This window comes from Pomacea canaliculata, linkage group LG12, assembly GCF_003073045.1.
Source record: "Pomacea canaliculata isolate SZHN2017 linkage group LG12, ASM307304v1, whole genome shotgun sequence".
Classification (NCBI taxonomy): Eukaryota; Metazoa; Mollusca; class Gastropoda; order Architaenioglossa; family Ampullariidae; genus Pomacea; species Pomacea canaliculata.
In genome coordinates this window covers 17,113,999-17,129,101 of record NC_037601.1, presented here as the reverse complement: position 1 = coordinate 17,129,101, position 15,103 = coordinate 17,113,999, and the positions used below count along the sequence as shown (strand labels likewise).

Sequence of the window (15,103 nt, the reverse complement as noted above, 5' to 3'; positions counted from 1 at the left end):
AGACTGATGTATATCCGGTGTTTAACCATGCCATACTGCAATTATGATTATTAAGAACTGAAAGGTTCGTACACTGAGGGCTCGAACTAAAACTACACCTAAGTGTCGCCTCTGATCGGCCACGCGCAGGCATGTGGTGTAACGCCAGCCAAAGAAGTTGATTCACAGAACGCGCCATGAGACTGGACAGCAAACATCACCGCCACTGACGGGGCGACCACGTGTTGGGATAAAACAGCAAGTCCGAGCAATGTCACCAAGAATGCCTACCAGCCGTCTGTCGCACAGGACGGCCTGTTTGTTCTTCCTGTGTGATGGTGGATGAAAACCAACAAAATTTGCCCATAACATCCGCCAGATATGGCAGCAGAGCGAAGATGGCACGCTCGCCGTCGAATTCAGTATGTTGCCCACTGCTGCCACGCAGGTCATTGCTCCCAAGTGGGCGTTGTTTGGAGCAGCTGTTTCAGCTACTGGCCAGATGAAAATGAAAGGACAATGCATCGAAGAGAAAGAATTATGGACAAGTAGACGGGCTAGACAGGTAAAAAATCATTATTTGGTTATTACTTAGTGAGGCGGTAATAAAGTTGATTCTCAAAGAAAGAAAGAAAGAATGAAAGAAAGAAACAAACAAACAAAGAAACAAACAAAGAAACAAACAAAGAAACAAACAAAGAAACAAACAAACAAACAGAAAAGAAAATTACTACGGTAAAATATTTGCATTGCTGGTAGAGAGAATCTGTATAAACAAGCAAAACGATAGAACAATAAAAAGAGGGAAAGGACATAATGCGTAAAGGAAAAGTCGGATAGTGCTGATGGGGTTTAGCTGTTAGCTGTATAGTAGATACACAGCTGAGTATTCATTCACCCGCTTGTGAAAGTCTACTAAAGATCTGTATACTTCAACACAAAGAATACAAAGTTCCACGACACAAAACTTATCAACTATAACTGCTGATGCACACATGAGTGTTCATAAGAAGGCCCTTTGTGCTGCATGAACGTTCGCATCTCCTTTTGCATGCATAAAACTGCCCATAAGAGAAGTTCTTTAAAATTTATGGGTGCATTTATGTATGAAATGCCCCTGAAACTGCGGAGTCAAGGTTGTCAAGCATGGTAATCACAACAGCATAGTAAACACGAAAACACGAGAATTAATGTTACATTCTTCCTACGTTTTCTTTCTATAAAGGATGTGACGAACAACTGCTCAGATGTTAAAACAGGTAGCTGCTATAATCTGGACAGTAAATGCTGGATCAATAGATATGTATTCTTTGAACAGGTTATTAAAAAGTGACAAAGTTGTAATGTCAATACAGTGTTGTTATGAGTTTCTAAGATTTTTGGTTTTAATCTCCAACACTTGATGGATAACCCCTCAAATTTTTAGTGGTGTAATTGCAACAAAAAAGCTGTGAAGTCCGGGACTGATGCAGCAAAAGTGTACATTGAGTGCTTCTATGTGACGGCTGGACGGTGGACTCCCGGAAGGGTTAAAATGTGTTCAGTACTCAAAAAGACAGACTGAAATAACTTTTAAGGGGGAATAGCTTTTTAATATTGGATTCAGCAATAGATAAGTGGACTGATCGTACCCAAAATACAAATTAAGGGGAAAGCGATGCAGACTCAATTAATATTTTAATTAATATTTTGTGTTAGACCCACACATTTCTATTAGTATTAGCCATGCTGCTTGAGCATTTCCAGGTCAAAATATAACAAGGAAAAAGCAGGAGACAAAAATGTTATAGGATATATCGAAGTGAGAGAAGCACTTACGCCTTAAGGTAAACACACACACACGAAATGCGTATACAAAACGACAGGCAGGAAATGACGAAGAAAATAAGTGACAGAAGACAGGGTGGAATGGAAGAAAGAAAAGAAGAGAAATGTCAGTAGACAAGGTAACATTTTTAAATTGGTGTTTTTAATAAAGTCTTCTAAGTGTCTGTTTTCGGAGGTAGGACAGAACAAAACAGACCGCAGTCCTTCAACTTCAAGACGCTCTTGAGTGTCTGTCTTCAGAGCTAACAGGCAAGAACAGACCACACTGTTGAAAACCAGGGAGAAAACTTAAAAGAGAGACTATTAGAAATACAAGAAGAAAAAGAGAAATATATGGATGAAAAGAAGAGAAACTATAAGATATATTAGAAGAAAACATCAACAATTAAACAAACAAAAACTTGTTTCACTTTATGTCTGCCTGTGTGCTGACCGCATGGCGCTGATCTTGTCATGTTTACAGCACGAGAAATTTAATGTATGCCCAGGAGTCAAGCCAAATGCACCTTCCGAGCGACTGTAATTAATTCTGTATTCTTATGTTTCCAATTCTGTATCGCCTCCCTTTCCTTCACCTTCCCAGCCGCTGTGCCCTGCGTGTCTAAAGAACAGCGTTAATTTTCCACCCATCAAGCAGCCCAACCCCCACCCAATATTAAACAAAGTCTGAAAGGTAAGACAAGCGAAAATTAAAAGGAACACAGATTTCATTTCCTAAAGAGATTACTTTTGTTGGGCTGACATATTTCCAAGGAGATTTCTTAATTTCCGGAAAGCGAAAATGCAAAAATGGAATGTTGCAATTAACGTTTGGGCAGGCTGGCAGTTTAGAAGAAAAGATAAACTAATACAAAGCGAAGGGAAGACGACTAGAGCGTTTATTTACAAAACTGCTACACAAAATTCCACTTTTGCCGACGCGATAAAACCCTGACCGTATTAACTACAAGAGTCGTCCTGCAGTTTGGCGGTAAAATGGCGGTCCCGCAGAGATTGGTGGAAAACTGGTGGAAGATGTTAGCCTCAGGGTCGACATCATAGAATGGTATTTGTGCAGTTCCTCTCCTTTACTGACATCAGATGTAGAAGGTCTATGTTAAGTGTGTTTGTAAATTATTTCTATGAGAAAAGTATGATCGTCTCAAATTGTTAACAGTCTTTGAGGATGGAAAGTTTCATGTATATGAATATTGCCTACATCTGTATCAATATTTACTATAATATTTATAATCTGACAACGTTGATGTTTTTGACGCTAGTAAAATTAGAGAAGACATCCTCATAGAGGACTACTCCCAAAGGAGAATCTCTCCGCTCAATTGAGGTACCCACGGAGGCCCTTCAATCCCACGGGACTCTTCTTGCACGAGTAGCGATTCCGAAGACTTGGCATGATGCATCAAAATCGCCTGTACACTTCTTGCCCCGTAAATCAGCAACTTCTTGTTTGAAAAGCATTTTCGGGTGTCGACCTTCTATATGGCGTGTCAGAATTTTATAGCGAAAGCTGTCAGCTGGCTAGGAAGCTGGACTTTGTCACCACCCTCATAATAGTGTCACGGTGTCTGAAGGAGCACAGCGCTGATGTACCTGGCCAGTTATCGTTTTCAACAGGCAGGACGAGGAGACGTGGGCTTTTTTAAAAAGTGGTGATGGTGTATTGAGGTTTACACAGAATGTGACGCATGCTAGGCTGTTTGGAGATACAAGTGCCCTTTCAGTCTCTGCTGTCTTGTTTTATCGAAGCCAACTCTAAAACCGTCGCAATTATCCAAAGCTGACATTACTCTCTAAACCACAGTTTGTATGGGAATACGGTGTTTGAGTATCATATTGTTTGTCTTAACCCTGCGGGTAAAAAAAGGACCGCAAAGACACCAGTAACAAAAACTGATCGAGGAAGGATATATTATCACTATGATATTTGTAAATCACAAAACGACATGCAAGCTTGATCAGTGACATCACATTAAGCTCAATCTGTACATATATCCCAACTCATCTTCCACATGTTTTATAATTTTCTGCTGCTTTCATTGATATCAGATAGGATAGGTGGAACCCCAGAGGGATGCTTTTATTGTGGAATAATTGTGTAGTATGTAACTTGTTAAATGATATGTAGGAAATAGGCGAAATAGACTTGACGGACCGTAAAAAAAGGTTTTTACTTTTATTCACGATCTTATGAACTGAAATATACTCTGGTTTAGCATATTTTGTTTTCTGCATTATTTTCTTTTCTTTATATAGTCTCTGCATGTATTTCTAGAAGTCAAGCAATAGTTAAGCTCCCAGGTCTTTTTGTATCGTTTTATAGTGAGATTTTTGTTTGCGTTTTAAATTGCGTTTTCGCGTTTATTTGCTTTTCATGCATACTCCGGAAAGTAGCCCCACACAAATCACTGCAGCGATTGTAGCGTGCCAGCCCTAGCTTCCAAAACCTCTGGCAGATGTATGGAGTCTGTGGGGTGGGGGAGTGGAAGAGCATGTGGGGAAAACAGGGAGGAAGCTGAGAACGGCAGAGCGTCACTTCCGGAGGACAGCGATGGGAGTAGCGTTCCGCAGCAAGACTTCCATCGTCGGTTTGGAGGTTGCCACTGCACAGTGTGGAATTGCCTACGAATATGGTGGTCCCACTTAGTCTGGCAGTAAAACCACATCTTGTCAGGTCTTTTTATGACCAAGCTGTGCGCGTGCGTGTGTGCGTGAGTGGATGAAATGGTTGGTCCCAGAGACTCGGTGTTCTTCTTGGGCAACCATATGGTCTCTGAAAGCACAGGACTGATTTTTATCATTTAGTTTGTTTAAATAAACCTATAAGTATTGCATGGGAATAGTTTGAATTTAGTATTCTTGAGATTTGCGTTCTAAGAATTGCGCATACTCGTTTGATCGTGAAGGTACAGCTGAGGAAAAGAAGGATGATGAAGAAGTAATATATGGTTACCAAAACACAGTACAGTGCATGTCATTCTGCTTGGTTGGATATTACTTCTAGTTCTTAATGAACGGGCGTTTGACTGATATAAAATAATCAATGTCTGATTATTAAGTGAGTAGCTGTTTGATATTATTTCTTGCTGTTTAATGATTGGATGAGTGACTGGTAACATTCCTCTCGTTGCCTTTACCACATTGTACTGTCAAGTTCTGGCGATGTATAATTTCTGCATGTGTTTAAAGTGCTGTCAATGTCAAATATGTAGAAGAAGAGTTAATCAAACGCGGCATAAACACGCACCATGAGGCAAAACTAATTAAACTGTACTCAAATACAGCATATATAATCCTATCTGAAAAAATAACAGCTTTACACAAATACAATATAAAAAGCACCGCGAGGCACAAGTAATACACTGTTACACAATCATACCATAGGAAACCCGCCAGGAAGAGATTCTAGAACGTTACTCAAACAAAAAAGTACCGCAAAGTAGAAATGCGCCTATCATATAAATGGCACAGGGAAGAGCACTTTCAGTCCAAACACACCTTCAAACATATTCCTTCAAACATATTCCGAAGAACAGCCCACATCACAATTCTAAAGTGTTAAGTTCTCAAATAAACAAAATGTCTTAGATTACAGTTATTCAAGTAGGCAACCCCGTAGTCTCCCTGGCATAATGGTAGCTAACAGATAATGAAACATTCTACAGCCAAAGCGTATGAGCTCACATTAACTTCCTGTCACATGTTGCCAAGGTTGAACGTGGACTAGCCAAGGCGGGCGCGTGTAAGTGCAAGCCCGTCATTGAGACCGATGTCACAGTGGACAGAAAAATCGTTCTCGTGCGTCCCTAATCTGAACCCCTACACGCACATTCATTGTCAAAGAAAAGCACGAAAACTCTGGTATCTTTTTCAACATTTTTTTTTTCGGAATTTAAACTGTCCTAGCCTCCAAAGGTGTGGAATGCACAACCATCCCGGCCTTGCAGCTATACTAAATGTTTACCTCTTCTGCCTCTAAATGATCTTTTTTCCCTCAGTCTATCTCTTAATTTTCTGGGGTCATCTGATGGCAAAGGCATTTCCCGTTTGTCAAGTCAAGGGGGAGGATCGCACAGGAACATAAACTATGTCATGTTTGTCATGCCCTAATATGCTGAACAAAGTCTCTCAATCCCAGCCTAGTGCAGGCTCATTTCCAGGCAGGACAAAAACATTAAGCATTCTGTTTGGTGTGTCGAAAACCGCCTTCTTAAATTACACGACACCGTGGTACATGCGGGTGGAGAGCTAACCTTAAGCTCCATCCAGGGATACACCCGGCGAAGTGATTCACTCGACTGGGTGGCTGGTCCTTCAGTTTTCCTCAGCTGCCAGTTCAAAGTTCATCTATGCATCATAACTGCCGGCGGTGTCTTCTTACAGGAATCGAGTGAAATGAAGTCGAATGAATGAGTCTCTCTAACTCTCTCCTTTGTCCAATTGTATGTGAACGTCTAAATGCGATGTTTACGGCCGCAACCCGATCACACCGGGCCTTTCTGGTGAATCTCTGCTCGCGGTCTTGGATGTCGACTGCTTACAGGCAGGGACAGAGAGGTGATAAGGTAAGGTGCTAAGTGTGACAACTATCAAGTGGGGAGACACTTGCACCTAAAGACAAGCTTACGCGGTTTTAGGCGGAGGTGTTAATTATAATTGGCAGGATGCACGACACATCACGTAATTCACTTACTCGCTTACTTTAATCTCATGCAACTCTATACGCAGACAACTAATGCAATGTGTCAGAAAGTCAAATGTTTCGTCATAGTCATTTTTTAAATACCTATCTTTCTCCTCCAGCTCCTTTTCCAACTAATACAACGACTACTATGTTAGCCGTTTTGCTGACACTACTGCTATCACCAATAGCGTTACTGTCGTTATTGTGAAAAAAAAATCACGTGAAGCCAAATGTCACTAATAATAAATACTAAGCAAAGTAGATACGACCCATCAAAAGCATTTCGAACATCGACGTAAAAGAATTGGATAAATTAAAAAAAAAACAAAAAAAACTCATCATCGTCGTTGTCAAGAGCGGGGGCAACTATATTTGTTCGTGGTCCAGCAGCAGTGTTCAATGGTTCTCGCTACTAAGCATCAGGTCCAGTTAAGAACAGTTTCAGCATGCGATCAAAAAACAGTCAGTTGTTGTAACATCAAGTGGCGCCCAAGTCCCAAAGTTGTCCATTAGACGCACAGATGCGTCTACGTGTGAATATTTTGCTAGGAAAGCAAACCCTTTTAAGCACTAATATAAATGTTGATAAATCCACTCTCATTCTCATACATATATACAAACTGTGCACTACCCACTACCCCCTCCCCCCTGAGAGAGAGAACAAATGGGAGAATGAGACATAAGGTAGAATGGGAAGAAGAAAGACAACAATGTGAGAGCCAACAAAAGAAAGGTAAAGTTTGTCCCCTCACCCTATTTTTTAATGTGTTAAAGGGCCAACTGCTTATAAGGACTGTGCCCATTTCCTCCCCCTTTATACCTCCCTTTCTACTTACCTTTCCACAACCCTCTATAGTACCCATACCTGACAGCGCGGTAGACTTGGGGTAAGTGCGCTGCGCCACAGAGATATCGAACCGGTATGCTCCCGAGTTTGGACGCCAGTAGTCTAACCACTCGGCTATCCGCTTCCTCAACCAAGACAACGGGAGGGATGGAGGATAAAATAGTGATAAAGAGATGGGGAAGGGGAAGAGAGAGAGAGAGCAGAAGAGGAAATTTAAATTCACTCCATCTACGTACCTTACAAATCTTTTCTAATTACACCGATTAATACATTACTTCGCCGTGCAAACGCACGTGCTGGAAAGGCACGCGCATGCAAGCACACCCAGACGTACTGTAATTTATCACATGCACTTGCCTCCCTCTTTGTCCCAGTTTTTTTCCCCTCTGTCCCTGCTTTTCAGAAGACAGCTGCAGATTTCCTGTGCTCTGAAGTTCCATTTCAAAGTTCATCAATCAAGCCGGCGTGGCGTGTCCAAATTTTGCCGTTGTTTCTGGTCAGTATTTATTCGAGATGTAAATCTTTCCTCCAGTTCGCTTTTTCTCTTGTAACGGCTTTTGCTTTGCACGCGGTCTGCTGTACTGTCTTTACGAAAGTAAAACGAATACGGGAACGAGGGCTGGTGGAGGCCGCTTTCATAGCGATGATGATTCCGCTTATTGCGAAACCAACAGTCAAGCCCAGAGTGGAGGGAAGAGAGGATAGGGGAAAAATAACAGCGCAAGGATGTTCGTGGATGAAAAAGGTAAAATCCGAACATGGAAAAAAATTTCACTACTTTTAATTGTTGGACCAAACATTGAATAAAATTACATCTGTTTGTGCATTTGAGAGAGAGATAGAAACGGTCGGGGGAAGGGGAGAGAAAGACTCGTGTATTATACACAAATACGAACATTTTTTTATCCACCATTCTTCATGACATTCTTCTCGTGATACTATAATAATATGACACAGTTACTCGATTTTGGACATTATAACTTGACAAATACCCCTTACAGAATGAACATGGCCGGGCTGCAGCAAAAACGATGGGAGGCCACTGACAGAGAGAAACGAACTTTTCACCAATACGACCGCAAAGTTAAAGTGAAAGACAGATGGATGGCTCACCCACGCTGAACTCGCACGGCTATCATGATGATGTCAAATGGAAGCATTGAGCGTGAAATTGTCATACGCGATCCACACACAGGCGATCGTCTGATCTCCGCTCTGATCGGAGGTGCCGGACCGATTATTATGGAACATAATCATCAAAGATGTCGCTCGCGGCACTAAAAGACAATGCCGCCACTTCGCCTGTGTCAGCTTGCCCACGGCAAGCCGGGGAATGAGCGAAGGAGGAGAGGAGATAAAAGGAGAGTGAATGAATCTCAAAGGTAACAGTTATAATAAGGGATTTAGTGTTTGCATGCCGATACTAAAGCGTATACTGTACCCGGGTTGGCGAGAAACGCCATCTTGGTAGATCTGTACTCAGCAGGTAACCGTTCGTTAAGGAATTTGCCTTCTGGTACTCCTTGTCGTGTATTTTTTAAATGTCATTATGTAAGAAGAATACGGTACACACATTAAAGAACGATCATAAACACGTTTAATCAGCACGTTCACCACACGTTCTGGACAGCTGGGCACCACCCCTAATGTCAATTCTTAGCAAATGTCAATTAGCAACGTTCACAAACGAGTTTCACATCTAAATTCTCGATTCTCCAGAAAAAGTATTCACAGATTTCTGCTTATTGCTTTTGTTTGAAATGCAAACCTCTGCTCGGGTACACCGCAACTTAAACCATTTTCAGGGAATCTGTTCGGTCATGCAAGCGACACGCAGGAAATTACCTACACTTAAAGTTGTAAATATTACTCCTTATAAGTACCTATTTCCTTCCTTGCCCCTCCTGTCTCTATGAGCGTGAGGTTTACCATGTGCCTACGTACAAGCTTATCTCGTCCAATCAGTACTACATAATTAGGCCCTTAAAGCTTGGTTCCTTGTGCACTCGTCCTCGGTCCTTCCCATATAAGGAAATACAAATGCTCTCGTTTCTGCTCTTTGAATAGTAATATCTGGTAGGAACCGTGTTATCGAAGTCCCCTCGTTACCATTTTAGTAAACCAACATCCAGAACGAAGGCTTGATGCCTTTCTCTCTCCAGTTTTGAGGGTCACGGTATGCTAAATAACTGTCACGATTAGTCACGATTTGTTGTCTAGGTCGGGCGCGTAAGTTAATATTAAAAGATTTCTCGCTGGCTTCACAAGAAGAATTGACCTAGAAGACTCATGCCCCAGTGGGAGACACAGCGAATATTGGAAAACAAAGCCCGCGCGATATTTCACGTGCATTAAGGCTGCCCTTCTGCCCGAACGATTGTAGTTAATCTGTTTTTGATAAACTCTAGTACATCGTCCAGTGCGCGACCCATAACCGAGCGAATGTGCCGCTGCCATGTGGAAAGGAAATTGTTCATAAAGAAGAAGAAAGGGCTGGTCCAGCCGGGCTATACCAGAGAGGAAGTGTTGAAAATCACCCTGTCTTTCATACCAGCGACAGAGATGAATCTCCGTTTTAAAACGCAATGCATCACGGGAAATATGGCCGGCTTTTTTAACCTTTTCCATTTCATTTCAAAAATTTGCTTCCTTTCAACAACAGGAGGTTTCAGGACATAGTTCTGTATGTTGTCGGACGTTGAAAGTGTCTCACGCCAGAGATGAAGTGGAGCGTTTGAATGCAAACATTAAAGGCAATTTTATTTCCTGCTGGATAATGTTTAAATACGCGTATCTAGGTAAAGAGTAAAGAATTTGCTATTCATCTATTTCAACATAGTTTAACAGTGAACTCAGTAACTGATCTTGCCCTTTTTTTTTATTGCTGTTTGTGCTTGGGCTGATGACGTACAGAGGACAGTCACTAGATTGGTTTCTTATTAAATGTAATTCACCATGGTATGCAAGCGAATACACATATTTTTTTAGAGTGGGGAAATGGTTTTGCTAGCATTCTATTGAAGAAAGCAGGTTCTCTGTTAGCTTAAAGTCATCCTTTGCCTGACATGGCCATATGTTAATTTTCTAGCATTTAAGAGCCAACATATTCTACTGAATACAATTACTGTGATATATTGCTTAGGAGATTGTCAGTCAAGAAAATGAGCTCTTTTAATGAAAAGAAACTGCAACAACCATATTCTCTGACAAGTCAAAATTACGAACTGTATTGTTTTACTAGAAAGTGGCCAACTTCTTCTTTCAAGTATGGGGGTAACATTATAAACTACCACCAGAGAAATAGCTTTTTCCTCACCCTAAAATGGTGATCAGTAATTAATGCTGGTAAAATTTCGCTGTTATGAGACATTTTTGAGACATTTATGAGACATTTGCTCCTAAGATGCAAGTAACAATCTCGACCTACTGTCATGACAGCCGCTTATCATTAGTGTGATGTTTATAGGTGAAGACGGGGACCCTGACCGAGCAGAGATTCAGTGGGTTAAAAGAGATGTCAATGTCTAAAGGATTTATTTAAAAAAATACCCGGCCTTCTTTACCATTTATCTATGCATGATTATTGTGAAAGCTTATGGAACCGCTCTTCACCAGAAGTCGTGATTTCATACATGCATCCAATATGCACAGACAAATTACATAATATATATATATTAAAAACATTTAGTTCTTTTCGTAGCTTTCATTGTCATGTCTTTTATGACAGTGTTGCACTGTAGTGGCTGTTGGCCTTAGGACTTCGCCATGGCTTCCCATTGTCTCAACAGACTAGCGTTACATAGTTACAACCCACACTTACACAATTTTTGCTGCCTTTCTCTTCTCAATTGTTCCATAGTTATGTAGAACAGAGAGAGATTGTGATAATTATTAGCGCCATAAAACCTATGATTATTATTATCATTTTACTTATCCTGATCGTTATGTTAATGCTTGAGCGGAATGACTGCAACGAGATTACTCTATCCTGCAAAGTTCATACACTGCGGACAGTACAAATTATTTAGGCTGACACTAAGAACAGTCCAGTCCATAAAATACAAATTACCCACCCAACAATTTTTTTTCAACCAGAATCATGAAATGCTTGGAAGTGATGCTATCTGTAGACAGAGACAAGCACCGACACTGCTATGAGCCTGAGCTTAATGAGCTCGTCCCGCCTATGTGGTAGCAATGAAAATGAAAGAAAGGGAAAACGAGGAAGATGATGGAGATAGAGAAGATGGGTTCCGATCGTCAGGCTTGTTCGACTTGATGGCGGATCAACCCCCTCATCTACCCACCGCCACCTCCTACCCCAACCCCCCCACCCCTAAAAAATCAACCACTCTGCGCACTCAGGCCAGAAAAGTCAGCTCGCACGGAACAAAAGAAAGTTTTCGTCGCGCCTCCGTGACTCCACGTGCGCACTGCATCAGCGCAAATAGGCGGAGAATAACAGGTGAGATCAGAGGGTAAACACGCCGCTCAAGCCAAATGGAAAATGTATGATGACTAAAACGTCACCAGCGGTACAAATCGGCCCACCTTGAAAGGAAAAGCGCGTGAATCACTGGACTGGGCGCGCGCGCCAGAGAGAGAACTTTGTTTAGTGTTCGTTTGTTTGATCCTATGTCTGTTTGATGCATTATTCACGGTTCGCCTGGCAGGCGGACAGAGCCCCGGTAACAGAGGTATTGACAAATCCTCATCATTAGGCGGCGAGGAGAGAGAAAATCGCGTTTTCCTCTAACCTTTTAGCCTGGAACAATCCCACCTTTTCAGCGACCCCAATAAATTCTCATCTACCTTTGCAGATTACTAAACATGAACTATTATGAGTATGGGTCCCGCCGCATTTCATCTAATATGTGACACAAGGCGGGAGGCAGAGGAATTAATCCTACACAATACAAACAGGTGATGTGCGAAGAACACGAAACACAAAGGCGATCAGAGGTATATAAAGCTCGTTTGGGCTCCGCAGTTTAAGATTAATATTCCAGCAAATTACACTGGGCGTCAAATGAAAGGTTGTTAAGGGGGTCGCATAAGTTCAGGTTTTTATCAATTTTCATCAACGAGTTAGATAGCAGAAGCCAACGATGCTTGAAAAAGGCGGCTTTTAGTGAAACTGTATCGCATCGCACAGGTCTATAAATCAATGTCGTGACAAAATGAAAGGATAAGTGAGTGAGAGGGAAAAGCAGGCTTGTGGGGGTTGGGGGAGAATCTGAGAGAGACAATGAGGGGATGAGGAGCTAAATTACACTTTTTCACAGACATCATGGTAGGGAATGGAAACATGCATACGCGCGCACGCGTATTAGACACAAGAGCGCGCGCACACACACACACACAATGGTATATTTAAATAGATAAGGTTAGGCAAACAGATAGACAAATACGCAAAAATGGGAGTGGATTGGGATTGGTATGTTACGTTGACCTAACGATTAAAGCTTGATGGCAACAAAGTTCCCAGTCTCGTAAAATACAGAAAAAAGGACTGCGCCTGAGACGAGATCTGAACCTAAAACTACCGATCCTGACTGCTGGTGACAAACCACTTATCTATTGCGCCACCAGACCGCCCACTAAAGTTACACATGAAAGGACCAGGAGAAGAAAACATGTTTTGCTTTATTTCTGTTTCATCACACATTACACAGACAACACTCACACAGATTACCTTCGTAAATCTGATTCTCTTACCACCTTTAAGTCTAAACTTAAGATGCATCTTTTCAGAACAGCGACTTTACTACAATCCTGTTCTGACCATGAACATACCTAATGAGTTTCTGTACTTGCTTAGTGCATGAGCGGGTATTTCCGTTGTATAAGTGTACTTGTCTGCTACATGTGAATATGGATTCATGGTTGTTGGTCAGTCAGTTTACTTTTGTAAAGCGCTTTGAGCTAGTCTTTGGAAAAGCGTTGTTGTTGTTGTTGTTGTTGTGTTGTTGTTATTATTATTATTCCACAAATGGTTAAAAAAAGCAAAATTTAAAGGAAAGAACAATCAAAACATCAGCTACTTAAGCGACTCAAAGCTTCTTATTATTTTTAAAAAAAAACTGTCTGACCAAGAAATGGTGTATTTGTCAAATGTTACCTTTCTCTGGATGGCGCGCATAAGGTAAAATGAAAAGGGTCCACTTGATTTTCTCTGTCTAGGTCTTGTGAAAGGATTCAGCATTTTCTGCCTGCAAAAAGATCTAATTTGTGTTCATGCTGTATACAGTGGATCCATTGTCTGGCGTAATGATTAAGATATAATAATACGAAAATGAATCACATCTACAAAGCAGATGTGTTCTCAAGATCATGGTTGAAATAATTTTGTGTTTGTAATGGTTTTTGACAGTAAGACTATTTGGATTGAAGATGACTTATTTTGTGCGAACTTGCCACAAAGCAAAAGCACTTTTCGTGCTAATTAACATTTCAGCTTAGCAATATCTGTTAGCGAGCAAGTTAAATAGGGACGGACTTTCAGCGACTGATGTACGAAGCACTTAAGAATCATTTTGAGAAAAAAAAAATGAAAAAAGAAACAATTGGGCGGCATCCTCCCATAGAGTTATCCGTGGAAAGGGTCTGACATTTGATACAGCTTTGAGTTCAAACGATAATGAAAAATGACCATAATAAATTTACAGTGGCACCGACAATGGAAACTTCAGTTCTGGTACTATTTCATTTAAAATCAATAATTTCGACTACAGTTACAGACTCTGATACCGATTACTGACTTCATTACAATGGAATTTACTGTGAATGATTTTATTATATATAACAGAAGGTTAGTCAGAATTTAGAAACAAACTCAACGTGGCAAAAATCTTTGCTTTTAATCTTTTTGCGCTGGTTTACTCATAATGGCTGCTGATTAAAAAGATACTTTCAAAACAAGAAACTGTGAATTCTTTTAGATATTTTGCAGGAAAAGAGAAAAGCAGACATTAATACTTTTTATAAATATGCACCAGAATTGGCAGCAAATTTATTTTTGGTCTGTTGACCGCTTAGTTTAAAAAAAATTCTCTCTTAAAGTCGGCTAAAACCATGTGCCTCTCTATGAGTTGCTAGACTAGAGTAGTTAAGCCAATTTAAACTGACATTTTGCACTTTAATCAGTAAACTATATAATCTATCCATTTTAAATCTTTAATTGTAGCATGTACGCAACAGCCGAAATTCTCAGAGGCCAGTCAAAGGGACGTAATCGACTATTAAACTAATCCGTAAAAGTTATCTACCTTTTCGTATACTATGTCGAGTACCTGTGATACAAAGAGAGAAGGGGGAAAGTTGAGGAGGACTGTGGCGTACATCTGGATCAGTATTAAAACACACAATGCCTTTCATATAAAACCTCGTTCCACATTCACATATTCACGCATTTTCTTTATGATCTCCGTTGCAGACTTGTCATGATGAATCAGCACATTACGATTTACATGTTCTATAATCAACTGTGCTAAAAGTTTTTCTCTTGTTTATTTATTTATTTGAATTTTTATTCTATATTATGCTACTTTTTATGACTGAATTACGTTGGAGCTTCTATTATGACGGACCTGTATGTTCCAAATTAGTTGATTTAATTGATAGTATGAAATCTTCCTTAAATTTATATAGTTTTAATAAGTACACCAGGAGGAAAACATAGCCGTATTGACTGTCAGAATTAATAAACAAGTTGTCCTTTATCCTTTCACTAAGACCAATCCTTTTGTAGATACAGATGCAATTTATTT

At 40.6% G+C, this 15,103-nt stretch overlaps 1 long non-coding RNA gene across 1 annotated transcript in view; it reads right to left on the bottom strand.

Moving 5' to 3' along the window:
- LOC112576559 overlaps nucleotides 1-13,548 on the bottom strand; it is a 114,301-nt gene extending 100,753 nt beyond the window's left edge. Inside the window, exon 1 of the long non-coding RNA XR_003101867.1 lies at nucleotides 13,456-13,548. This is a non-coding gene — a long non-coding RNA (uncharacterized LOC112576559). The remainder of the gene's footprint in view (nucleotides 1-13,455) is intronic.
- Nucleotides 13,549-15,103: the final 1,555 nt, after the last annotated feature.